Source organism: Wolffia australiana, chromosome 4 (assembly GCF_029677425.1).
Source record: "Wolffia australiana isolate 7733 chromosome 4, ASM2967742v1".
Lineage (NCBI taxonomy): Eukaryota > Viridiplantae > Streptophyta > Magnoliopsida > Alismatales > Araceae > Wolffia > Wolffia australiana.
Genome location: NC_135838.1, coordinates 10,149,891 through 10,176,343, shown reverse-complemented (window position 1 = coordinate 10,176,343; position 26,453 = coordinate 10,149,891). Strand labels below are relative to the sequence as shown.

Below are 26,453 nucleotides of genomic sequence, written 5' to 3'. Positions count from 1 at the left end.
ACAAAATGTGATACTTTGAGCGATTTCACCTGATCTTCGACGACGATCTCTGATGGCGTGCGCCATCAGTCAGACTTTTTACCTAATCATTGTACTTTATGTGGATGATATCGTAGTCACAGGGTAAAGTGGCAAGCATAACCAGAAATTCAAGACTTAGACGGAGAGCTACATTGAAATGAGTGATCTCATATTGCTGACATCTTTTTTGGGTATTTATGTGGATAAGCCAGAAGACATATGCTATTGCGCTACTATAACAAAGTGGAATGAGTAGTTGTGACTCAGTCCCTACACCTCTCGAAGCACGATTCAAGTTTAACAGAAAAGATGCAACTCTTTTTAGCTGAACCTACAATTTTCAGAAGCATAACTTGAACTATGAAGTACAGACCTGATCTTATGTTTTATGTTGGGTATATCAGCACACATATGGAGAATGCGACATTAGAACACATGGCAGCACTTAAAAGAATTATTAGATATGTCGATGGTATTAAGAACATAGGGTTAAACTACAGAAATACATTAGAAGTCTATCTGAATGGATATTATGACAATGATCATGTCGGAAATCCTATTGATAAAAAGTGCACAACTAAAATATTATTTTTTCGCGGATCAGTCTTGATAAGTTGGAGTTCACAGAAACAGAAATTTGTGGCCCTATCTTCGTGTGAAGCTGAATATGTACTTGTCACTACAGCTTATCTAAAGATTTGATTACCAAGAATAATTGAAGAATCCACAACATAAAATGTTTTCTTATAAATCACTTGACAGACAATAATTCGGCCATCTCTGTGTCAAAGAAGCAGGTGTTCAACCATTGGTCACATCATATTGATATATTCGCACCGTCATGTATTGACGAAAATAAACCAATGTGAACTACATAATTACAAATGATCAACTCTCAGACATATTCATAAAGGTTTTAGGAAGAGTTCATTTTTAAAACTTCAGCAAGAGCTGGACATCCATGAAGACGACATGAGAACTGGGTCTCGAGGGGAGATTGAAGAAAATAATCCCAATGCGTAATATTTGGTACTGTTGGAGCCAATTATGCCTGCAAATAATCGCACTCTCCGACGACTTAATCTTCCAGTTCTTTTTACCTCTGTCCATTGTATGCAACGTAGGAAAGTAGATCGTGCTAGTGATTACAGTTTTCTATTTTTTTATGGTCTATAAACACCCATGCATTTCTTCTGAAATGTTTAGTTGTAAAGTTCAGTTTTGACTTCGGTCTTTTTATCTTGGTCAACATTTGTTTATTCATCCTCAACACCTCTTGGAAGGTGTGAAATCTTCAGCTTGCCTCCAACAATAATTAAAGACAAGTTCATGGAAGGGCCTGAATAAGAAGATGGTAGAAAGAGAAAGCTATGTATTGTCATGCTAGGGATGCCGAAGGAATGTCGAAGGAATGATATTACCAACTTGCTTTAGCAACATATTTTCCAATATTATTACTGACTTAAGTTCATTTATTTTATAAATTTGTTAGTCGGTTCTTTACCTTATAAACAGAGAAAAGATGTATGAAAGTCTTGACTCCACAATGTGTGTTTATATTTTATTAGAGAGGTTGTCCTTGATATCTATTTATATTTTGGGTGGCAAATCCTGATATGCAGCAAATTGTGAGCTAGTGTGTCCTGCTCACAATGCTCGCTTGGAGTAGACCGAGAAGGATAAAAAATGATTGATATCCACCAATGTCAGTCGTTGACTGCTATAATAAAAAATACGTTGGGAAAAATCCAAAAAGCTCACCAAATAAATAGATTTAGATAATGCAAACTCGAAATCTGAGTGAACGATTGCTCTAGATATTCTTGGATCGTAGAGTAAATTGTTGAACTCATAAGATCACCATCTGTGACACATCAATTCCATCTGCAAAGGGAGACCGAGTCATAATCATGAGCAGACATAGATTCCCGATTAGGAGGCAGTTACGCGCGAGGAAATATGAAAAGTGCACACTCTTAAAAAATAACAAAAAACGTGGAAGAAGCTAGCAGAACCGCAGCGAACTCGTAAAAGGAGCGCTAATTGTTTGGAGGGAAAAAATTCTGAGAGCAACAGGACAACTAAAGTGCGCCGATTATGAAAAAATTGCGGAGAAATCCTTGTAGAGCAACATACGAAGATAGTTAAACGAAGGACTGTAGACATACCCATCAAAAAGAAGGTTGCATCCGTCGAGCTTGGAGACCAATGCAGGCGAATAGAAGAGAGAAACCTACTTCATTTGGAGAACATGTCGAGGGTAGTGTAGAGAACTGGTGGGCCACTCGCAATGCTCGCTTGGAGTAGACGGAGAAGAATAAAAGATGATTGATATCCACCAATGTAAGCCGTTGACTGCTATAATGAAAAATGCGTTGGGATAAATCCAAAAAGCTCACCAAATAAATTGATTCAGGTAACGCAAACTCGAAATCTTAGCGAACGATTGATCTAGATATTCCTTGATCGTAGAGTAAATTATTGAACTCGGAAGATCACCAACTGTGACACATCAATTCCACCTGCCAAGAGAGACAAAGTCATAATCATGACAAGACATAGATTGCCGATTAGGAGGGATTTACGCGCGAGAAAATATGAAAAGTGCACGCTCTTTAAAAATAACCAAAAATGTGGAAGAAGCTAGCAGAACCCCAGCAAAATTGTAAAATGAGCGCTAATTGTTCGGAGGGAAAAAATTCTAATAGGAACAGGACAACGAAAGTGCGCCGATTACGGAAAAATTGCGGAGAAATCCTTGTAGAGCAACAGATGAAGATAGTTAAATGAAGGACTGTAGACGTACCCATCAAAGAGAAGGTCACCTCCGTCGAGCTTGGAGACAGATGCAAGTGAATGGAAGAAAGAAACCTACTTCATTTGGAGAACATGTGAAGGGTACCTTAGAGAACTGGTGGCCCGCTCGCAATGCTCACTTGGAATAGACCGAGAAGAATAAAAAATGATTGATATCCACCAATGTCAGCCGTTGACTGCTATAATAAAAAATTATTTGTGAAAAATCCTAAAAGCTCACCAAATAAATAGACCGTGCTTGGTCCCCATGCGACCGTTTCGCCGATGCAGTATTTGGCACTCTTTTTTTTGTTTTCCAGTTCTCTCTTTCATTTTTTCCCTGATATTGTCGATAGAGATAGAGAAAGAGGAGAGGAAAAGAGGGGACGCAAAGGGAGAGAGAGTTAGAGACGGTGAGAGATGAATAGAGTGGGCGTATGAGGGGGACATATAGAAGGAGATGCGCCGTGGTAGGGAAGGAGGAGATTTTATATAGAGATAGAGGGAGCAGTGGAGAGGGAGAACATAAGAAAGAAGTTTCTTGCCTTTTTTATGTCGAGGTACGTTGTGCTGTATTGCGACGGTGGGAAGGTCAGACGACGAAGATTGTTTCTCATGCTGTTTTTGAGGCATACAATACAAATGAATGCAACCCCGCGCTGGCACGTCACATTGAAGAATTGCTAGGCCTGGGCCTCTTTGACAGGATAGATTTTATGACTCGAAGATGGTGTAATAATGATGTGGACGATGATGATGTTGTTCTGTTTAGTGGAGCGCAGATGATGGAACGGGTTCATGGGAGCTGAAATTAAGAAGTAATTTAGTTCTTGTGTTTTTATGGGGATGAGAATTGAGAGGGGGAGTTTGATGTTGTACCTGAGATCGGAGAAGATCGTCTTCTACGGCCTTCTACTTAACATCTCCTAGTGGAAAACCTCTTTGTAAACAATGTTGGTCACAGGCAGGCGGTTTGTGCTGCCATCGCAGAACACGATTCCTGTTGGACCGATCCGTGTCCTTGACAAGGCGATGTAGAGTTGGCCGTGAGTAAAAAGTGGGTTTGGTAGATATAACCCCACTATGTCTAGGGTCTGGCCTTGGGATTTGTTAATCGTCATCGCAAAGGCGAATCAAAGTGGGAACTGCAGGCGCTTGAATCAAAACGGAAGCCTTGATTGAGACGGGTAGAGCGCAATCCGTGGTAAGAGATGGACATCACCGTAGAAATTGCCTTGGCTGATGATTGTGGCTTGTATCATTGTTGGGAGAAAGCTGTCCACTCGTAGCCTGGTCCTGTTGCATAGACCTTGTATTGTGTTCAAGTTCCGAAGGAGGATCACGATGCGGCCGATCTTGAGTCGGAGCTTATTGAGTGGCATTGTCGCATCATCAATTGTATTAAAGAACTCGGTTGGATAGAGAGATTCATTGTTGACTTCGCAATGAGGGATTGCGTCAAAACTGAAGTACTCCATAACTTCACCTGGGAAGACATCGAGAACCATGTTGTTGACCTTGACCACATCAATGCTTAAGGGCGTCAAAATTGTCTTCGCTACCAACGAGTTGTGGTATCATCAAAGGTTCCATAAACTTTGGCAATCAGATCAAGCAAGGAGGGGAAGCACTGAATCTCAGGAGGAAGATGGACATAAGGGCCAAGGCGTCATTCTCGTACCGCAAGTAGGAACTCGCTCGACGCTTGTTGCTCTACTGAAACATGGACATTGGTTCTAAGGCTGAAAATAGAGCAATGGCGCCATACATCGCTTCGGTTAAGAGACGAACTGATGATCATTGACCGTGAGCCTTTCTGTATGACTGGAAGCATCTGTCTAAAGTCGCCTCCCATGACAACAACATTGCCACCAAAAGGAATATTTTCCAAAGTTGCATCTATGGTCTTCATCACATCTCGAATAGATCGATCCAACGTCTCGTAAACATGGCAGTGCGTCATTGGAGCTTCGTCCACAATTATAATACTTGATGACTGAATTTGTCGGCCAATCATGGAGTCAGGTGAGATTCCATACGTTGAGATGTGTGTGACAGGAATTGGAATGTTGAATGTGGAGTGTAACGTTCAACCTCCTTCCAGAAAAAGCGCTGCAATACCACTTGTCGGAGTCGGTATGGCGGTGAGGCGAGAGGCCTTGATTTGTGCGAGAATAGCTGAGTAGAGGAAAGTCTTTCCAGATCCACCAGGCCCGTCAACAAAGAATACCCTGGGCTCCGTAGCATGATTTCCTGATTCGATGGCATCAAATATTACATCATAAAGTTGTCTTTGTTCCACATTATGCATGTCTTGTAGGCGTTCTGTTGCGATCATTGCATTTTGATTGTTGTTTCCATGGCTTGGACTGCATCCTGCATCTATAACTTGAGGTTCAACGACTTGGGGCAACACTGGGTATGCTGCAAGAGAAGATCTGTTGTGGTAAAGGATTGAATGGAGCGCCCTCAATACTTTTTGTCGTATATGGTTAGTCACTTGTGAAGCACAGTTCTCTAAACGGATGTCATCTGACATTGCATCAAGGTATTTTTCAAAAAGCACACGTGGTTGGGAGAGTTCACAGTAGAGTAGTATCATTGCGAATAGCTCGCGTATTTGACGGGGAGAAGCAATGGCTGAGACTAGTGTGAGGTCGTTGTCAAACTCAGCGTCAGAGTGGAGTAGGCCAAGGGCTTCAGCGGTACTCTGATATGCGTCGTAAACGACATTTTGAACGGTGCGCAAATCTTCATAACACCTCGCTCCCGAAACGCGATAAAGCATCGGCCGAAGATAGTATCGCGTAGGGTCGCGGGGGCACACAAAGTGCAGCCTACCAATGCATTGCAGGCGATGACGTCGTGACCATCGTCGAGTGGAATTGGTCCACGTGTAATAAGATGGGAAGTCACCGTACAACGTCCGTCTGGCTAATTCGTCTTCAAGGATGCTCCCTGTTATAGTGAATCCACTCAGTGAGTGGGGTGCTTCTTGCCCTGTCCATGACTTCACTAACCGGTTCACCTTCTTCGTACACCACGGATTGCATATTCTCATCGTGTACATGGAGGGCATAAACACTTGGATTCATTTTATGCATGCTAAATTTGCAGATACGCTAGAAGGCTTCTGATGCGGACACGTATCAGGCATCGAGATATTGTTCGGCTTCATCATTGGATGTAGTGTTTTGAGGTGCACGTGGAATGGCATCGTTCACTGGCAGAACCTTTGAAGATAATTTTGCTTGAATGCGATCGTGGCCTTTATACACGTACTTGTACAGGTACTTTACGGATTGGATGGAAGAGCAGATTTCAACGTTGATGTGACAGTTGAACACTTTGCACAAATACTTATTGTATAGAATGACCCATCGATTGTCAATGAGATGTGAACCTTTCTGGACAACACGACCATTATTGCGACGCGAGTAGAGAGGGTACCCATCGTTGTTTACCTGTGTTGAGTTGACAAACTCCTTGGGGTATTTCTTGGAGCACTTTTCGTTCTTCATACATGGGCATCTTGGGGTTTGCAGAACCGCAAGGACCGTGGATCATATGTGTCGCCACACAATTAAGCAACTCAGTCTCATTGGGATCTGGTAACTCGGCACACACAATCTTGTAAATGTCTTCAGGGGTTCTTGGCTTGTACGGATCATCTAGTATCCACAACATGTGCGCACGTGGGAGACCACGTTTCTGAAATTCGACAACGTACATACGGCCTTTTACTTTGCCGAATAATTACTTGTCGATGATCACATGGAGGAGCTCCTTCAATTTCAATTGGAGAACACGGAAACATAGGTCGAATCAATCTTGCGACTTCTGTCCGGGTAGTAGAGCTTCGGTGATCTCGGGCCATTTTGGGTTGCAAGTCATCGTGATGAATAAATCAGGCTTTCCCATATTTCTTACGATAGCCATGGCATCCTGGTACAGCCCTTGCATGTAGCGCGGGACGCCGGTGAAGGATGGTGGGAGAATAATCATCCTCCCTGTAGGAATAGCAACATCGTCAGTGACGACTTGGTCAAACAACCCGCGGTAGAGGCTTGCGCGCAATGTCCTCTGGTTGCATCGAATCCACAGTAAGCGTGACTCTTCAACCTTGGCATAGGCATCCACAACATATTCTTGGAAAAGCTCGCGAGAAAGATGAAGCACTCGTGATGAGTCTCAAACCGTGAAGTGGTAAGCATAGAACTAATTCATCGTTGCCTTGGTTCTTTCCTTTAGTTGCATGCTCCACCCTTGAGTGCCATATGGGAAGAGGAGCAGAAAGTGTAGCGGATCATAATTTCTGTCAAGCTGATTCACGAACTGTAGGCCCCCTCCACGCTTTCGAAGAACAACGTTGCGCTTACCATCTCCTTCATTACCATCTCCATGCATAAGTATGGCTACTTCAGATGCTGTGGGTTGATCATAACGACGGTCGAGGATAGAAGGTTCACCGATTCGTAGCTCAAATTCTTGGGTGGATGCACTATGGAGCACTTCTTCATTGTTATCTTGAAACTGCCGAACAAAGGGATTGACCTCACGCAGACAGTGGTGGATCTTTTCAAGGATGCAGCGATGCAGATCAGGGAAGATAGAGTTTCGTCGGTCAATCTGGTAGTCTGTGTCGTATATGTAGATTTGAGCAAAACAGGGAGCTTCGCCAACAGGGGGCAATAGGGCTTTGGAGATATGATGGTAAACACCTCCTTGTATGCGATATGTGTAAATGCCAGCGTGGTTGTCGGCAAGGGTACGGTCAAAATTTGCCCCGCTGGATGTGAATCCAAAAGCTGAATTGTAGGCTCGAAGGAAATCGCGGTAGTGCTTCGCCTCCTCTGTCATCCCCTCCAACAAAGCGAGAAGCGTTCCCGGTGGATTGGGGAAAGCCGGAAGCATCACCTCGCCATTCTTGCAGCATAATTGGAACACTGGGTTCCTCTCACCAGAACCATGTTTGCATTCTTGCATCCACATCTTAGATTGGCATGAAGCGCATGTTGCAGACATGACTCCTAGAGAATGTGGTTGAACATTCTCCACCGTACGCGAAGCTGCGAGGAAGGTACTCACTTTGGCTGATCCTGTAGATCGACGGTATGCAATCCGCTCAGCCATACGGTTGTAAACAATGGTGGGCGCAATAAGCGAACAGAAGGGCACATGAATTCCTAAAATTATTAGTGGACATTAGTAGCACTCAGTGGAACAAAATCTAGGGATGAATTCCTAAAATTATAATTTGACATCAGTAGTGGAGAGTGGAACATACTGTATCAAGCTTGATTTCAAAATTTTTACACTCTTCAGCAAGAGCATAATTATGTTAGGTCAACTGCACATCAAATGAGCAGTCATTAGAATCTGCACATCAGATGAGCAGTCAACTGCACATCATTAATTGATGGAGAAGTTCGATGTCCATCTATCAGAATCTATATCCATCTCTTCATCTATAGCAATCATTTCAATTGGGACAACGGGGAATGGGGAAGAGAGGAGCAGTGGTCTCCGCCCTTGATTTCATTTCTCAGCCGGTGCGTTAACAGCGACTTGTCGGCACTATGGACGATGTACAAAATAGTTTGGTCTCTCGTCTCACTTTTTGTTCTTAGAAAGTTTTGTGATACACTCAATTCAGTTATCTTCATCAACTCATATTGATCAAGGTGAGAGAAATCAATATTGGATTTCCAGTTCGTGAAGCTTGAAATTTGAGGAGAACCACAATATCGATTACATCAAAAAATTCTGATCAAGGTAAGGGTGTGAAGCCAAGTTTTGAGCTTGAAATCAGGAAATGCGAAATCAATAATTTTTGAACCAAATAATAGGAAAATAGGAAAGCATATTGGCATTGATTCAGGTAAACAATAATTAGATGGGATAACCAACCTTCGATAGATAATCAAGTTGTTTTAGTTTCCTAAAGGAATGCTCCCTTCATCAAGGTTTATCTCACTTTCTGAGACGAATCTCAAGCTGCAGAAAGGGAAACAGCAAGGTCAATGTAACATTATATTTATCTTAGTTCCACGTAAGTGTTCGATGTGTAAATCAGTACATACCACGGCATGGTGAATTAGGCAGCCCATTTTCTTATCTTATTCCTCCACTTATTTGCAGTATCGTCTGCAGTTCAATTATCAGAATGAATAAAAAGTTCAACAATTGATTGATATCCAGCACTCTCAGTCTTTGAATGATGTAATCATAAACGACTTTTTTAAAAATCCGAACAGCTCAACAAATCAAGTGATCTAGTTAATGCAAACTCTAGATCTGAACGAAGCATCTCAACAAATAAAATGTAAATTACCCAAATGAATTTTTGATATTTGTATCAATATGTACCCTGCCTTAGTGAATCAGGCGGCCCTTGGTCTCTTATCATGAGTCGATGAGCGATGTAGAATCGCGCCTCTGATCGAATTCGTGGGAACAAATTTTTAGAAGCATTGAAAACCAGAATGGGAATTGCACTACGGATCAATTTCTTCAAAAGGGAATTTTGAATTGTGTCCAATCGGATCTGAAAAGATTATCCATAACCTTGAAAATTACGTCCAATCAAATATAAGAAAATAAATTTGAATTCTATCAAGGTTACGGATTAAGAAAGTATTTACCAGCAACTCGTGGGCCAAGTTTTAAGGCTGGGATGTGTTAAAGAAAGAGCTTTAAGAGAAGATATAAATTACTGACTATCGTACAGATGGCGTGATTAATCGACCCATGAATTAGATCAAGTTCAAAACTAAATAAATTCATAACCTGGCCAGATGGTGTGCCGTGTGCCTAATGTATCCATGAATTAAATTGAGAGACTGTTTAATTTATTTGGAAATCTAAAAAAATTATGGATTATGGTACGTATTGTGTAACCAATCGAGCCACGAAGTTCATTGTAGATTGAGAGAGATAGTTTACGTCAGAATTTATACAGGGTTTACGTCACGAATTTCATCGCAGAATTTATTTCCTATATACAAACAACAAAAAAATATTGAGTATCACTCTAAAACGAAACATTTATACAGGGTTCAACACTACAGACATCGGTCCCTAGAACCCTCAGAAATTTAAAAACTGAATGTGCATTGCTCGCTTGGATATGGAGACCCAGGATGTTTATTGGAAATCTAAGTCTGGAGGCATTTGTCAGACAGTAAGAGTAAGAAAATAATGGGTTTGATAGTGGGTATAGAGAGAAAGAGATAAGAATTTAAAAGAGATAAAAATAAGAGAGGAGAGTGAGAGAGAGAAAGAGAAGGAGAGGGAGAGTGAATAAGTGGAGAAAGAGAGTAAGAGAGGGAGAGAGATAGTAAGGGGGAGAGAGTAAGAGAGAGAATGTGTAAGCAAAGTAAGAGAGTGGGAGAGAAAAAGAGAGAGTGAGAGAAAAAGTAAGAGAGAGAGAAAGAGGGAGAAAGAGAGATAGAGAGAGTAAGTGACATTGTGAGAGAGAGTAAGAGAGAGAGTGAGAGAGTAAGAGAGAGTCAGAGAGGGTAGGAGACTGGGAAGGGGGATAGTTTAGCCTAGAAATAGAAAGAGAGAGTAAGATACTAACAGAGATATTGAGTAAGAGATTAATAAGAGAGGAGAGGGAGAGAGAGAAAGAGAAGGAGGGAGAGAGAGAATAAGTGGAGCAAGAGAGTAGGAGAGGGAGAGAGAGATAGGAAGGGGAGAGAGAAGAGAGAGAGTGTAAGCAAAGTAAGAGTGAAATGATCAAAACTCGGAGAAAGAGCGAAATGATCAAAAGTCAGAGAAGGAAAGGTCAGAATTCACCTTGGTGACAGAATTTGACTTATTCAAGCATAAAACAGTGTAAAAAATTGGATTTCCAGATAAAACTGTGAGGAAAAAAAACCATCCAGTTAAATACAAATATAATTTCCAAGATATGACTAATCATAGGTCCTAATATTAGGAAAACAGATGAGGAATCACGCCGAACCCACCGATCGTGTTGAAGAACTTCAGCTGGCCAAGGTCGCAAATAGAGCTGATCTGATTGTCTACAACAGAAGCCTGGGCAATCGCGATGAGAGACTATGCAACAAAATATAGATATGTAAAAAAGAAAAACACTTAAATAATAATTTCCAAGAAATGACTAATCATAGGTCCTAATATTAGGAAAACATATGAGGAATCACGCCGAACCCACCAATCGTGTTGATGATCTTTAGCTGGCCAAGGTCCCAAATAGAGCTGATCTGATTGCCTACAATAGAAACCAAGGCAATCCCGATGAGAGACTGTGCAACAAAAAATAGATATGTAAGAAAGAAAAGCACTTAAATCATAATTTCCAAGAAATGACTAATCATAGGTCCTAATATTAGGAAAACTGATGAGGAATCACGCCGAACCCACCGATCGCGTTGAAGAACTTCAGCTGGCCAAGGTCTCAAATAGGGCTGATTTGATTGTCTACAACAGAAGCCAAGGCAATCCTGATGAGAGACTGTGCAACAAAATATAGATATGTAAAAAAGAAAAGCACTTAAATCATAATTTCCAAGAAAGGACTTATCATAGGTCCTAATATTAGGAAAACTGATGAGGAATCACGCCGAACCCACCGATCGCGTTGAAGAACTTCAGCTGGCCAAGGTCTCAAATAGGGCTGATTTGATTGTCTACAACAGAAGCCAAGGCAATCCTGATGAGAGACTGTGCAACAAAATATAGATATGTAAAAAAGAAAAGCACTTAAATCATAATTTCCAAGAAAGGACTTATCATAGGTCCTAATATTAGGAAAATAGATGAGAAATCATGCCGAACCCACCGATCGTGTTGAACAACTTCAGCTGGCCAAGGTCGCAAATAGAGCTGATTTGATTGTCTACAACCGAAGCCAAGGTAATCCTGATGAGAGACTTTGCAACAAAATATAGATATGTAAAAAAGAAAAGCACTTAAATAGTAGTTTCCAAGAAAGGACTAATCATATGTCCTAATATTAGGAAAACAACTGCGGAATCACGCCGCACCCACCGATCGTGTTCAAGGACTTCAGCTGGCCAAGGTCGCAAATAGAGCTGATCTGATTGTCTACAACAGAAGCCTAGGCAATCCTAATGAGTGACTGTGTAACAAAATATACATAGGTAAAACAGAAAAACACTTAAATCATAATTTCCAAGAAATGTCTAATCATAGGTCCTAATATTAGGAACATTGATGAGGAATCACGCCGAACCCACCGATCGTGTTGAAGAACTTCAGCTGGCCAAGGTCGCAAATAGAGCTGATCTGATTGTCTACAACAGAAGCCAAGGCAATACTGATGAGAGGCTGTGCAACAAAATATAGATTTGTAAAAAATAAAAACACTTAAATAATAACAATTTGGATGAATATATGGAAATTGATCCCATTAAAAGGATATGAAGAATCGGCAGTCGAGATCGTGAAAATACCGGTTGAGATCAGGTAAAACTATAAATTTAACGCGATGGATAGGAGGGAAAAAAGGAGCGATGAGGAGAAGTGGTTTGGCGGGGAGAAAGGGGGGGCGGGGGCTCACACGGAGGGTGGAGGGGGGGTGTGGCGGGGTGTTGGCGGGGAGAAAGAGAAAGAGAAAGGGGGCGGGGGGCTGCCGCGGGGAGAAAGAGAAAGGGGGCGGAGGGCCACGGGAGAGGGGGGGTGGCGGTGGCGGGGAGGGGACACGGGCTGCAACGGGAGGAGGGCGGGTCAGCGTCGAGGAGGGGGGCACAGCGGCTGGGGAAGGAGGGCGGGGCGGCGGGTTGAAGGGGGCACTGAACACTAAGAAGGGGGTAGCGGGAGCGAGGAGGGGGCGCTTTCGGCGGGGAGGTTAGCAGAGCTCCTCATATTCTCTCTCTCTTCTCCCTCACTCTCTCTTTTCTATGTCATTCTCTCTCTTTTCTCCCACTACTTTTTCAGCCAATCAGAGCGCAGAAGTGCACATGTATTTCTATTATAGTACTATAGATGATTGAATTTCCTACATATCCTTTTGATTCGCATGAAAATACTGCTCCTAGGAAACTTGGAGAAGTTTATGAGCCACCAAGTTTTGAATAATATCTTGCACTTAGGAAAAATTCTTATAGGATCCATAGAGACGATCCTAGGGAAAACTTGAAGGGTTTTGAGGACAGGAAAAGTTAATATTTTGAAAACCCTAATTCTGAGTTTCAGGATCCTCTAAATTATCCTAGATATCAGAAGCCACCATCTCCTATATCCATAAGGCCAGATATAAGTTCCTCTACTAATATTATGGATGTGAGTGGTAGCTCCCCAATTAATACCACCACTACTAATATCCCTACTAGGTCAAGCTCTCCAACAACCAATGACTCACCTATTAATACTCCTATCCATGATCATTCTCAAATAATTCCGGTTGTCCAAAAGTATGATATCCATGATGTCTCAAGTGAAGGATCATATGATGGAGTTCAATGAAATAATTACAAAAAATAGAGAATGATAGATGTCAAGGACCTATAGGAGGCATAGTAAGCAAAGACAATAGTGGAGGAGGATTAGTCCAATTAAGAGATAAAGTAGGAAAGCCAACACTCCAAAACCCTCAAATCACATTAGAAAAACCTTCTAGGAGAAGGAATTATATAAGAAGTCATTGGAACAAAGAGAGTACAAAATTGCATGTCAAATTGGAGGAACAAAATTCAAAAATGTTTTTATACATCTTGGTTCCAATCTGAATATCATACCTTCTTCTATGTTTGCGAGACACCCTATAGGAAAGGTAATTCTTCTGATGTTGTTTGTTTTGATAATGGAGTCCACATAGCTTCTAAAGAAAAAATCTCCAAGATTTGTATTGATATAGAGGGGTTTCGATTCAGATCTGATTTTGAGATCCTTCAAGGAAAACCAAAGAAAACCCCCTTAGTTCTTGGTATATCTTTCTTGAAAACAGCTAGAGCTATGATTGATATTGAGGCGGGAGAGGTAATCCTTAAAAAATAAGATAATATTGTGTCCCTTAGTATAGATATTTCTGATAGCAAAAGTGTACACTTTGAGGATTACATTCCTAAGGAAGAAACAGTGGTAGATGATTTATCTTCCCAACCAAGTTCTTTTCCTTAAACAGTTGATTCCTCATCATCATCCATTAGCCCACCTTCTCAAAATTTCTGTAAACCATCATGCATATCATCTAAAGTGGGGCTTTTTGCTTTAAAAATAGTTAATCTTCACTTGAAAAATGATATGAAGAGATTAAATGATCAAAAGAGTGAGATGCATGAAAGGTTAGAAAATTTAAAAATGGAGAATGAATCATTGACTAAAAAGTTTGCTGCCTTACTAAAGAAGGAAAATAGATGTATAAATGAAAGGAAGATTGCAGATTTTGACATAAGAAGGAGATATGAGGATTATAGGAGTGAGTATTTCGGGAATCATGGGGTGCATGAGCACAAAAGATGGATTCCTATGCGATATACGTCGACGAGCACAAAAGGTATTTCAACCCAAAATAAGGGGCGAAGAGTGTTGATTCCAAAAACCAGCTTAGAACCATTTAAAATGATATCGCATAAGGAATTATGGATTCCAAAGTTCATTATAGAGCCGATTGTATGACTTTAAATATGAACATTTGTCTAGCTCGCCATTTTTCTTTCTTTCTTTACTTATATTTTTTTTCTTTGACTTCACTTTAAGTTCATAAATAATGGGAACTAACCTACTTCCCTAGATTTCTATTTTTTTTTGCTTTTAATTTTTCAGGAATAAACAAAAGAAGAAGCACAAATCGCACATATGATAACGAGATGTCGACTCATCGTTAGTAAGTTCTTCAAAGCAATTCAAAGATCACGCCTAAGCATGTTTGCAATTCTAAGCTCCTAAATTATATTTATGATCCGTTCCCATGCATTGAAGATATTGCATAATTTAGTAGGGGGAGAACATTTCATGTGCTTAGGATTGCAAACCTTTGTTTGGTTTTTGTCATAGAAATTTCATTTATAATTGAAAACCCACCTTTAGGAGACCTTCTTCATCCATGAATTCAAATTACATGTGTAGGGAAGTTTGCCTTTAAATAGCAGATCATGATCATGCAAAAATTAAAAAAACCTCGATTTTGAGTAATATGGGAGTCAATTTTTAGATGGCTAGGGTAGCTAATGGGTGTGTAGGGGATAGGAAAATCAAAGGATTGAAGCGCTATGACTCAAAATGGTAGAGAGTTGAGTGAATTGAGGACCCCCACTGCATCACAATTCACTGAGCCAATCCTACTTGAATGTTTTTATTCTTTCATTGAGTCAATCTTACTTTAGGGTAGAAGATAGACACTTCTCCAAGTCTTTAAGCACAAAATTTCCTTTTCTTGATTCTCCATCTACCTTGCCATTTCACTATGCCATTCCACTATGCCATTTCATATGCCCTTCCATTTGTAATACCACATTTATATACCTAGCCACTTTCTTGGACCTTTCTCTAACCAACAGCCTTTCATGGATGGTAGCCATCTCCCAAGCCATTCTATCTCCCTTTCCATGGGATCACCTTTATCCCATCTCTATCACTATTTCTGTCTAATTTCGCTCTTCAACTTCTTATTACCTCTTCTTCTCTTCAATAATTTTACATAATGCGCTCATTAGAATCAATGATAGTTCTATTCTCTTTTCTCTTTCACAATGTTTAGTATTTTATTTACCCCTTGCAAAAAAAAAAGTCCTCAAGTTCAAGCAAATATGACGAAATTCAAAAAAAATGGAATGAGGATTTTTGTGATAGGCATTGTTAATACATTAATTTTGTTTCAAGTTATTGAATATAGTAAGGGGATTACACATGATTTCTTTCTTTCTATTTCTTTCTCATTTGTTTATGTCTTGGGAGAAGGCAATCTGAACTGATATACCCTTGATTAAACCTTTCATCCGAAATCTATCTCCTCCCCTTTGAGCATTCTATCTTTCATTTTTTCCTATTCTCTTACCATGCCATCACAATGTTTGATGTTCTGTGCTAACTGGGAGACGGATAATGCCTAGCTTTTATTGTATAGTAGGAGGAAGCTTAGTGGAGAATATTAACAAAAGTAGCCGCTACCCGGAAGAGAGTGACCTTGATGTGAGAGATGGGAGGTCCACCACTTGAAGACTACAGTGAGGAACCTTTTTGATCATAGTGTAACATCTAGAGAGAAGTACAGCTTTCTATTTCATTTCACTAGGTCTACCCAAAACCAAGAGGGATGACACCCATATTCATGACAATGGTGGAACCCAAATTGTCGAGGGGAGTTTCGTTTGAACATGTTATTGATAATTCTAACACTTCATGCAGCTGAATGATGATTGATGGATTAAGAAGTCATCTAAAGAAATAATGGTACATTGCTAAGGGACTAGCAATGATTTAAGTGGGGGGGTGTGATAACTTGCAAATTAACATGAAAAAGTAATGAATTTTACATTATATTTATGTGTTTTAATGACTATATTTGCATGTTATCATATTAAAATGAAGATAAATCACTTACACTTTGATTTTACTCTTATTCCTGATTTTTTATCATTTTTTACATAGAAGTTAACCTCATTTCAGTGAAGAAATAATTTTTACAGGCCCTTAAATACTTAGCTAAAGGTTAGTAAGGGCTTTCTTAATTCTTATGTAATTTTTTGCATATTTTTATGTACTTTTTTGACCATTATATAGCCAAGAAAAGATTTTTATATATTTAAATAATACATTTTAATTTATTTGGCATTTTATAATATATTTATACATACATCAAGGGGCATCCACGTCATTCGCCCGAAATTCGGGAAAATAAATGGATATATATATATTATTTAAATAAAATTAACAAAGAGAGAAAATAACATTATTGTCTCATTATGTCATCGGGAATCGCGATGTCATAATGAGCACATGATTCTAAAAGAAGGGCATCAACGTGGCGCAGTCGGCGTGTCGACGGAAAAGTTAGGTTTGATTTTTTTTATATATCTACCACTTCGGTTAGCAGCGTGCATTAAATGCACGCGGCAATCGACACACGTGCTCTACTTTGCACGTAAATAGGTTAGCCGCGTGCATTTAATGCATGCGGTAACCGACACGCACATGCACATCACATTTTATTATTTTTAAAGTCGTTAGCGCGTGCATTTAATGTGGCGCCAATTCGCCGCTTGCATTAAATGCACGCAGAACGCAATGCTGTAAAAGATTAATAAAAAGCTAGACAGTAAGCTTACCATATTTTTTTATTATTATGAACGATGCGTAAGTCCAACATTGCGGCTCCTTTTGTCTTTTCTGCCTATTTTACATAAAAAAATTTAAACGAAGGGCGACGTGGCATTTTTTGGGCCATTTAAATAGAATATTATTTCCCAATGATTGCGCCCTGTAGACGCAGACAAATATGTGTCAGAACATGATCTGAGAAGGGGGAAAAAGAGGAAAACTTTGGCAACCAATTAGAAAGCACCATTTCCAATCTTCTTGGAGGAGAGATAAATTAATCCAACGGTGGAGATTAAGCGCCAGTAAAATGACGGTATCTTTAGATCCAACTGTCCCATTGAGCTGAAATTTTGAGGGCTTATTTGTCTTTTCACTCGTTACATTCCATACAGTTGGATCTTTAAATAGAGGTATGGAAATGGGCAAAAATGACTTTTTGAAGCTCTCTCCAAGGATTTGGCCAGGAAGGACACAAGGGATGCTTTGGAAGTTGACAGTTCTTCATTCTGCACTCAAAGTTGTAATTTTCTGATTTGTACATCAATCTTCTTCTTGAATAATTCTAAAATGCCAAGGCATGGGCAAAATGTACATGCCTTACAAGTAGGTTTTGAATAAAATTAGCACTGCATTTTGATTCTGATTCAATATGTCTTTTTTAATCTTTAATTCTACATCAATTTGGAACATTTCAGCATCATTAGATTTTTAATTTAGGGTTGTATTTCATCTTTTCCCTAAATTCTTCACTTTCTCTCTCTAGGTTAATTTGTCTAGTTTCTCTCTCTAGATTCCAATTTTTATTGTTTAGGAATTTAATTTATTATATAAAAAACCTAAAAATAAAATTTGATTTAAAAAATCATGCATCTTGATGTCCAATTTAAAAATCCCTTTCTTGATTATTTAATTTCTAATTTTAATTCATAAAAATTGTCTTAAAATTTTATAATAATTAGCAAATTAATAATACGAACTAATATGATCTGATAATTGAAATATTTCTATCTTGAGCTTTCTGATCGAAATATTCAAAATTAAAATTAAGTTTTTCTTAATTTTCATTAATCAAAAAACATTATTAAGCATAACAATGATTTATTAATTGCAAAATTAATTTATCATTGAATTAATTAATTGAAATTGGATAAAAATTTATTATTTGTTGCCTCCCTGTTGTTCAACCCCTTGCTTGCTCTATATTCTGTATTTAGTGATTAAGGGAAATTATAAATTTTATTGTATAAGTCTAAATGCTAAATCAACAACATATTTACATGCATTTTTAGGTTTATCACCTTCCTAGAGTGCTTTCCCAGCCAATTAAAATAAAACAACACCAAATCAAAATAAAAAGTAAGCTCAAGTTTATCTCACTGTTGTAATAAGTCAGTAGCCTGAACTCTTGGAGCTTTGCTTTTACTTCTCTTCCACAATCCTTATGAAAACTCCAGTTGTGATACCAATCTATTGGGGCTTGGGAACAAAACTCACTACTCACTTGAATATGCAACACAACATCAACACAGAAAATGAATTGTAAAACTTATTTTTTATTTTCAAACTAGGTACATATACAGGAACTTATGTTCCAACTGACATAGTAACCGACAAAAAAGTTCTTAGAAAATTCAACAATACTAAGAGAAGGATCCTTGTGCCATCCTCTTACTTTTATTATAAATACATCACCTGTTCGCTCCAAGTTTCAAGCATCCAACCCAGATCAAAGCTTTCGACTCTTGCTAGTGTTCTCGTCTTCCAAATCAGAGAGGCAATAATGGCGCCTTGTGTTGAGTATCTTTGAAGATATCGAACGGTGAATAAGAGCGAGAAAGAGAGAAGATAATATGAGAGGAGAAGAAGAGAACACATAAGAACAAGAGAGATGACCGTAAAGGTCGTTGTTATTCCACAATCATAAGCATACATGTTGGTTCTTATTCATAGTGGCTTAATGTTATTACAATATACATTATAATTTGTTTGAACGATCTAGCCGTTATAAGAAGCTGTAAGGGCTATATTGGATTATATCCTAACCGTCTATGCTTTATCCTATCTCTGTTGCCTTTAAGGTAGCGTAGTATGTGCTTGAGAGAATTCCAATCGTTTGAGTTAGGTGAATGCATTTTTGGCTTGCTTTGTTTACCGCAAAAGTGATATGAGGTCTTGTTAATGTTAGATATTGAAGAGCTCCAACAAATTTTCTGTACAGAGTATCACAAAATAATCAATTTTTTTGTTTTTAAGTTAAATTGTTGTAGACAAAGCAACATGAGCCGACACAGGTTAAGAGCTTTCCATTTATGATTGTTTTTAGGTAATATTGGAGGTATATTAACTGTGTAAGGATGAACCATTTTTGATGATGAATTGATTCTACTCCAAGAAAATAGCTAGCAGGTCCAAGGTCTAGAATTCCAAATTGTTTCTTCCACTTAATGATGATATGTTTAATTTTATGAATTTCAGGATAAATTATCAAGTTATCATCAACACATATTAACTGATGTAACACAACATACACGGGGATCGAACAGCTCGTGTTACATACAAGAAGAGCGAGAACAATCGTGTCATGTAGTGACGATGACTAACGATAATAACTGAGAAGTATAAATCTGACATCGACATACACCAGCGACCTTTAGACTATAGTAAGTGCGACCTGGAAATACCACTAGGATCCCGATTACCCACACGATGGGTTGAGGGCGCACAGTATTAGTATGACTATTGCTGCTCGTGAGTGTTCCATTCAAAGCGCAAACCAATAATGTACTGATAGAAACATGTTTCCACTAACATTTTTGTTTTAATCACTAACCTAACCCCGGTGGCGGAGACAAGCTCGGGCGGCACTAAAAGAAATATTATAATGTGGAGGATTTTATGAGTGTACCAATAGCAGCAGGTGAGTCGATGACTGGTTTGGCTGCATCGGACGGCGAGCGGCACATATCTGTGAAGACGCTGCAAGTAGACTCAACAACACAAGGATGTGCTGTAGTGGGGCAACGCGACGGCATGGCGCCGGGACAACATGATAGCACAACAGCGTCATCACGGTAGTGGTTGGTCGAGGGCAGCCTAGGGCGGCAAGGGGTAGTCGCAGGCATAGCAGGGCGGCCGTGGGCCAGCCCAAGGTGCCTCATGGTGGCTCGGGGTGGGGAAGGGTGGTTAAGGGTTGTCGTGGGCGGCCAAGGGTGGCCGAGAGCGGAAAAGGGTGGCAAGGGGTGGCCGATGGCAGGTTGGGCCAGCTTGGGGTGGTCGTGGGTTGCCGGGGGTGACCTAGGGCGGCCGAGGGGGGCAGGCGGTGGCTCCCGTGGGCGGCCAAGGGTGTCGGGGGGCGGCCGAGGGCGGTCGAGGACTGTCGACGCCGACCGCGGGTGGCTGAGGGGGGCGAGGGTGGCCGTGGGCATCCACAAGAGAGGGTGGGGGGGGCGCGAGGGGGATGAGGGCGGCTGTGGGCGGCTACAGGGGCAGCGGGGAGCGGCCGAGGGCCGCCCTGTGCGGTCACTACCGGCGGTGGGTGGCCAAGGGGGGCGAGGGCAGCCACGCGTGTTGATGGGGAGAGGCGGAGAGTGGTGGAGGGGTCGAGGGGGGCCAAGGGTGGTCGCGGGTGGTGATAGGGGGAGGCCATGAGCAGTCAAGGGGCTTAAGGCGGCCTAGGGGGGCTGCGGGCAGGTGGGCTAGGGTCATCGTAGGCGCACGTGGGTGGCCCATGGAGGCGATGATCATGAATGGGAAGTCTCGGCCGCAGCGGCGGCGGTTTCCAACAAAGATTACGGCTGTTTCTTGCGATATCTAGGGTTTTTCGTATGTCTGAACTTAATAATGGCTGTTTTCTATGTAAGGGAAAAACTCAAAAAAACACAAAAAATAGGAAAATCCTTAAAATTCAGTTTTTTTAAATCAATTATTCTCTTCTCTTCTTCTATGGGCAGCCGTACTTTGTATAAGGACAAATATGGGCCTTTCCCTTTGGAAATAAAGGGTAGAAGGCCCCATAAAAGTAATTAGGCCCTCCTAATAGGAGAGAGAGACCCCTAACACGCCCACACATGGGGTCACACAGGTTCAAATGTGTAGGTTCATACAACGGTCCAAACATGTGCGAACAGACAAAAACAAACACATGTGCGGCTGGCATACATTTGCCTAGTAAACAAGGAAAATGGAAGGAAAGATAATGTCAAGTCTTTGTGGCATGTTGGCAAGGCCAGGTACTCCAAAGACTGGGTATTGTGCTTGAACCTTTGCTCAAAAAATGGGTTCGATGAGGTCTTTGAAGTTGGGTGGTCTCCCATCATTAAGATAACAACAGGATTTCCAACTGGTATAAAAATGAATGATGTGTCAGTTTTTTTGACCATATAAAGCCAATAGTTTGAGGTGAAGAAGACAATTTATGAAACCATGCTCGTGGTGACTGCTTCAGAACATATAATAACTTTCTAAGTAAACAAATAAAACAAGGATAAGATGGGGTTTTAAAACCTGGTGATTGTCACATATAAACTGATTCCTTTAATTTCCCCTAAACTGTTTTTGACCATATGCATTGGATACATCAAGCTCATGTATTTTTCAGTTTTTGCTAATAGTGAATGATAAGAGTCATCATATTGTAGTGTGTTTGATCACATGACTAAAGGTCTCTGTAAAATCAAACCAATATTGTTAAATCCCTTAGCTACTAGTGGAGCCCTCTATCTATCAATAGTTTCATCTGGTTTATATTTTAACTTGCATACACACTTAAAACATGTTACACGTAGATTTTGCTTACATCCCATTTTTGTTTTTGATGCCACAATGTCAGAATGTTGGTTATGTAACATTTAGACATGCAGTAAAATATGTAGGAATGGGATACCGAATAGTTGTAAATGCTAGATGACTGTTTTCCCATTGTGTATCATCTTGTTAATACACATAACTAAGTTTTCTTATTTTCATTTGGAGTCTCGGTCCAGGTATATGATCAAAAGAAATGGATATTTCTGAAATATCCGTGTTATTATAGGCAGAGTCTTTGAGGATTTTTCTTCCTCAATAACATCATTGATCAGATCTGATTTTGATTCTGATAATGGCTGAGTATCTTCATTAGGCCCCATATGAGTTGTGGATGATATTTTTTGGTTTTTGTCAATACATGGAATGTTAGATACAATAATAGTAAAACTTTCAAGTATTCTAGAATATTTATTTGCTAATACAGTGTTAGTATAAAGAAATATGTGTTCATCAAATATAAGATGACTGGAAATGTAAATTTAACATGTCTGAAGCAAGAGGAGGAGGAGGATGAGGAGGAGGAAGAGGAGGAGGGGGACGAGGAGGCGGAGGGGGAGGGGGGCAGCTGTAGGTGAGATGCAAAGAACTGTGTCCCAATAGATCATATTTTTGTGATCTGCCATCAAGCTGATGGCTTGTGTATGGTCTCACATGTTGAAATAATTGACATCCAAAAGTTCTCAAAAAATAATAATGAGGTAATCGTTTAAACAGTATTTCTAAATAAGATTTATTTTTCATAACTGCAGTCAGCATCCTCTTGAAGAGCTATATAGCCATAGTCACAACATCATCCCAGATTTGTATTCGCATAGATGCGTGATAAATCATTGCTATAGCTGTTTCTAAAACATGTCTATGTTTTCTTCCTGGTGCACCATTTCGTTCAGGGGTATGTTGACAGAATACCCTATGAACAATACCTGGAGATGTTCAGATATGACTGGAGCAATCGAGATTTGCCTCCCCATTCTGACAAAAAAATTAATCTTAGTCGAAAACTGGTTTCCTGCTCATTTTTTTTTAAATTCAATAAAAACTTCGTGTACTTTATTTATCTTTTTCAGAGGATATAATGGAATATATTTAATATAATTGTCAACGAACACAACATAGTACAAAAAAAACCAAGGTTTCATAATATGAGTGAACAAACCCATGAACAATATCAAGTGGGTGTTTAGAAATATTAATAGTGATATTAACAGAAGTTTATGAGACTTAGAAGTTGTGCAAGAATCACAAAAAAAATGTTTTTAAAATTGTGAAAAGGGAAGACCAAAGTTTGTAATGACTGATTAGAAAACTCTGAATTGGGGATGTCCTAATTGAGAGTGCTAAACGTTTGAATTCGTCATTTCTCCAACCAATGCAGCTGGTTAATTTGTCGGAGGCTTCAAACGGTATAGCCGATCTCTAATTGTTCCATTGAGCAAGATTTTTCTGGTTTTATTATCCTTCACAAGACAATGAGAAGGATAAAATTCAAAAAATACATCATTGTATAAGGTTATGTTATAAATAGATCATAGAGTTTTCTTAATTTCAGGGACGTTTAAAGTATATATAAGAAAGTGTTTTTTTATCACAAGTGAAAATCTTAGAAGATCATATACACAGAAGTTTCAAACCTGTAAGATTACCGATTCGTAGTTGTTCACTTCCTTCATTGGTTGTTGTATTTGGGACCCCACTTGGATCTCCAATCACATCATGGGTAGCTCCACAGCGTGAAAACTATGCGTTGTTTTTAGATTTGCTTATAATGTATGGATGAAGAGAATTCTGATAAATTGTTCTTGGCTGTCCCAAGTTGTGGACTATTGTAAATTAATGGCACTCTTGAGATCTATGACAAAATTTAGAACAAATTTTGCACCTTGGCTGAAAACGATTATTTATGCCTCTTCCTCATCCTCGGCTCTGAATGAATCCACTTGGATAGTAATTGTCTGTCGATGGAACTTGTTTTGATACTCATCCTGGTTGGAACTGGCTTGTCTAAGCAATGGAAAGGGAGATGCTCGATTTTGCCTTTTCTTGAAATGCCAAATAGACTTCAGGCCCATTGAAATTAGTCACAATATCTTCATTCTTCAAGTGATCTACATTAGGATTAAAGCATAAATCTCACGGACTGTATTCAGTTCCTAATTTTATCAAGAACCTATAATTATTTGTATGATCATCCATTTTGGCTCTAGATGCACCCAAATATTATACTAAAAATCAAATATATTTTATTTATTCATCTATACTTGCTGGTACCTTTAGTCATCCTATGAAACTGTCCGTGTCGATCTATGCCACCGTCATGTATTCTACTTGAGAATGTGCTCTCAAGCATGTTGCAAGCTTCTATGGCAGTTATAGCTTTGTTAATGCAGGGAATGATATTTCTAAAAGGGTAGAGTGGAGAAATCTAAGAACACTTGTTATCATTCTTCTACCATTGCTTATAATATGGATTTTCCACAATTATTCCATTTGAGTCTACAACCGAAGAAGGAGGCGGGTCATTTTAAATGCATCTAAAAAGTTCATACCTATTACGAGTTGGAAGGACATTTTCCAGACTAGGGTACTATCATTGTGGAGACTGATGAGAACCGAGGCACCGGGTGGGATGTTCACGGGGACTTGTCCAATGGTGGCAATAGAGGCTGAGGACGTGGCGAGTGCTCTCACGTGTACTTCTCCAGCCTTGACGATCGGCTGCTCTGATACTATGTTGAATCTGTTCAAATACATCTAACTGATGATAAAATATGAACAAAGCGCCAAAGAGAATATGAGAGACGAAGCAGATAACACAGAAGAACTAGATAAATGACCGTTATGGATGTTGTTATTCTGCAAATATAAACATACATGTTGGTTTCTTACTTATAGTAGCTTAATGTTATAAAATAAACATTATAATCTGTTCGAAAGATCCTAGCCATCATAATAAGCTACAACGGCTGCATCAGATTATATCCTTACCATCTATCCATTATCCTATCTATGTTGAATCCTTCCTGCTATCCGTCCATTTGTTATCCTATCTCCGTTGTTTCCTAGCCATCTATCTTTTCCTATACTTAATCCTATTTTCTAAACCTTGTAACGGGTATAGGGAACATATGATTTTATTACTAGTCTAATCTTATAATGAATCCTGTTGGATATTTTTTCACTGACATGGCATGACCGTGGCGAGTGAAACTCCTCAATACCTTGCTCAGGTAAATAGTCTGCGGTCTTATTTCTTTGCATCATGCTTAACCGTTCGCACATTTGATATTAGTTTTGAAGTACTTAGAAGACCAGTCTACGACAATAAATTGTTTTAATTGCTTAATTAATTGGTTGTGGATATGTTTATGTTGCCTGGGACTCCCGTAGGAAAGAAGAGGTCGCCCTAGGTTGTCCGATTGAATGGATTCGTGGCTGCTAGAATAATTAAAAGACAAAAGCCAAACGTAACTCTAAAGCTCGACTAACCCGGAGAAATTGTTAGTTGAGACTCTCACTATGACAGGGTGATTATTTTTCTTAACTGTCAAGACGTCATGGCGGAAACCCCGTCATAGGCTAAAGAACTATGCCATGTGGCGTCTGAAACGATGATCAAAGAGTCGCATATACTAAATCTTGATCTCTATCAATAAGTGCTTGCTTATTGACCCTTCTAAGTTACATGTAACAAAAAATGCGAATTGGGTTGTGAATGAATAAGACATTGAAATCATAAAATGAGATCGAGCGAAATGTTATCCGCGATCATGTGGCATAAAGAACCGGGGATACTATTTCAATGTTGGTACCTAGGTTCATATGAGGATTGGCTCCTTCTATTATACAGTTACGTGATAGACGAGTATTACTCAGCAGGTTAACTATAGGGTCAGTTATTTCTCGTCAAAATATGGTGGATCTTTTCTTGAACCTAAACAACAGTTGATGATCCGAACAAACCCATCGACTAGGAAAACAATTCATGACTGCTGACATAGCAAACTTATTTTCAAAGGCCAACATACAATGGCGAGTTAACCACGATCTAAAATTAAATTATATTATCTTGGTACAAAAATGTATGCGTTTGTCAAGTTGGGAATTGTCGAATTTTTACGATGATAGAGGAAACGACTGGTCTTGAACAACTTTCTTGTGACTACGATGTTTGAGCATGTACCTTACTTTATACAACTGGCAGACTTCATATACCATAAGTCCTGAATGCATCCTTGAATAACTAACCCAAATAAAAGTTGAGGAAGAGGATGGCAAACAGTGGGGATGGAAATTGTAGAGGGCCGTTGATAGGGTAAATATTAAGGTCCTGGAGACATCGTGGCTGCATAACAAATCATAAATCCTCCAACTTGGTGAATGGCTTCAACAAAAATACAAAAAAAATAAATAAGATGAGTACAAAAAAAAAAAGGGAAAGAGAAACAATTGAGTTTAGAAATTCAATTGAATGATGATGCTATGGCTTCCAAGGGAATATCCTCCTTCGGTGGTGGGGGCTCATGTTTGAATAAAGGCTTTGGTCATTGGCCATTGACCTTGAGTTTTGTCCCTAGCTTTGGTTC

At 39.6% G+C, this 26,453-nt stretch overlaps 1 long non-coding RNA gene and 1 pseudogene across 1 annotated transcript; both read right to left on the bottom strand.

Moving 5' to 3' along the window:
- Nucleotides 1-6,573: 6,573 nt before the first annotated feature.
- On the bottom strand, nucleotides 6,574-7,809 carry LOC144702496 (uncharacterized; annotated as a pseudogene).
- Nucleotides 7,810-8,725: 916 nt separating this feature from the next.
- LOC144702470 (uncharacterized) lies at nucleotides 8,726-10,851 on the bottom strand. Its single transcript, XR_013581255.1, has 3 exons — nucleotides 10,791-10,851; nucleotides 8,901-8,964; nucleotides 8,726-8,814 (listed from the first exon to the last, which is right to left on the bottom strand). It is a non-coding gene; the product is annotated as an uncharacterized LOC144702470 (long non-coding RNA).
- Between the last annotated feature and the right edge of the window lie 15,602 nt (nucleotides 10,852-26,453).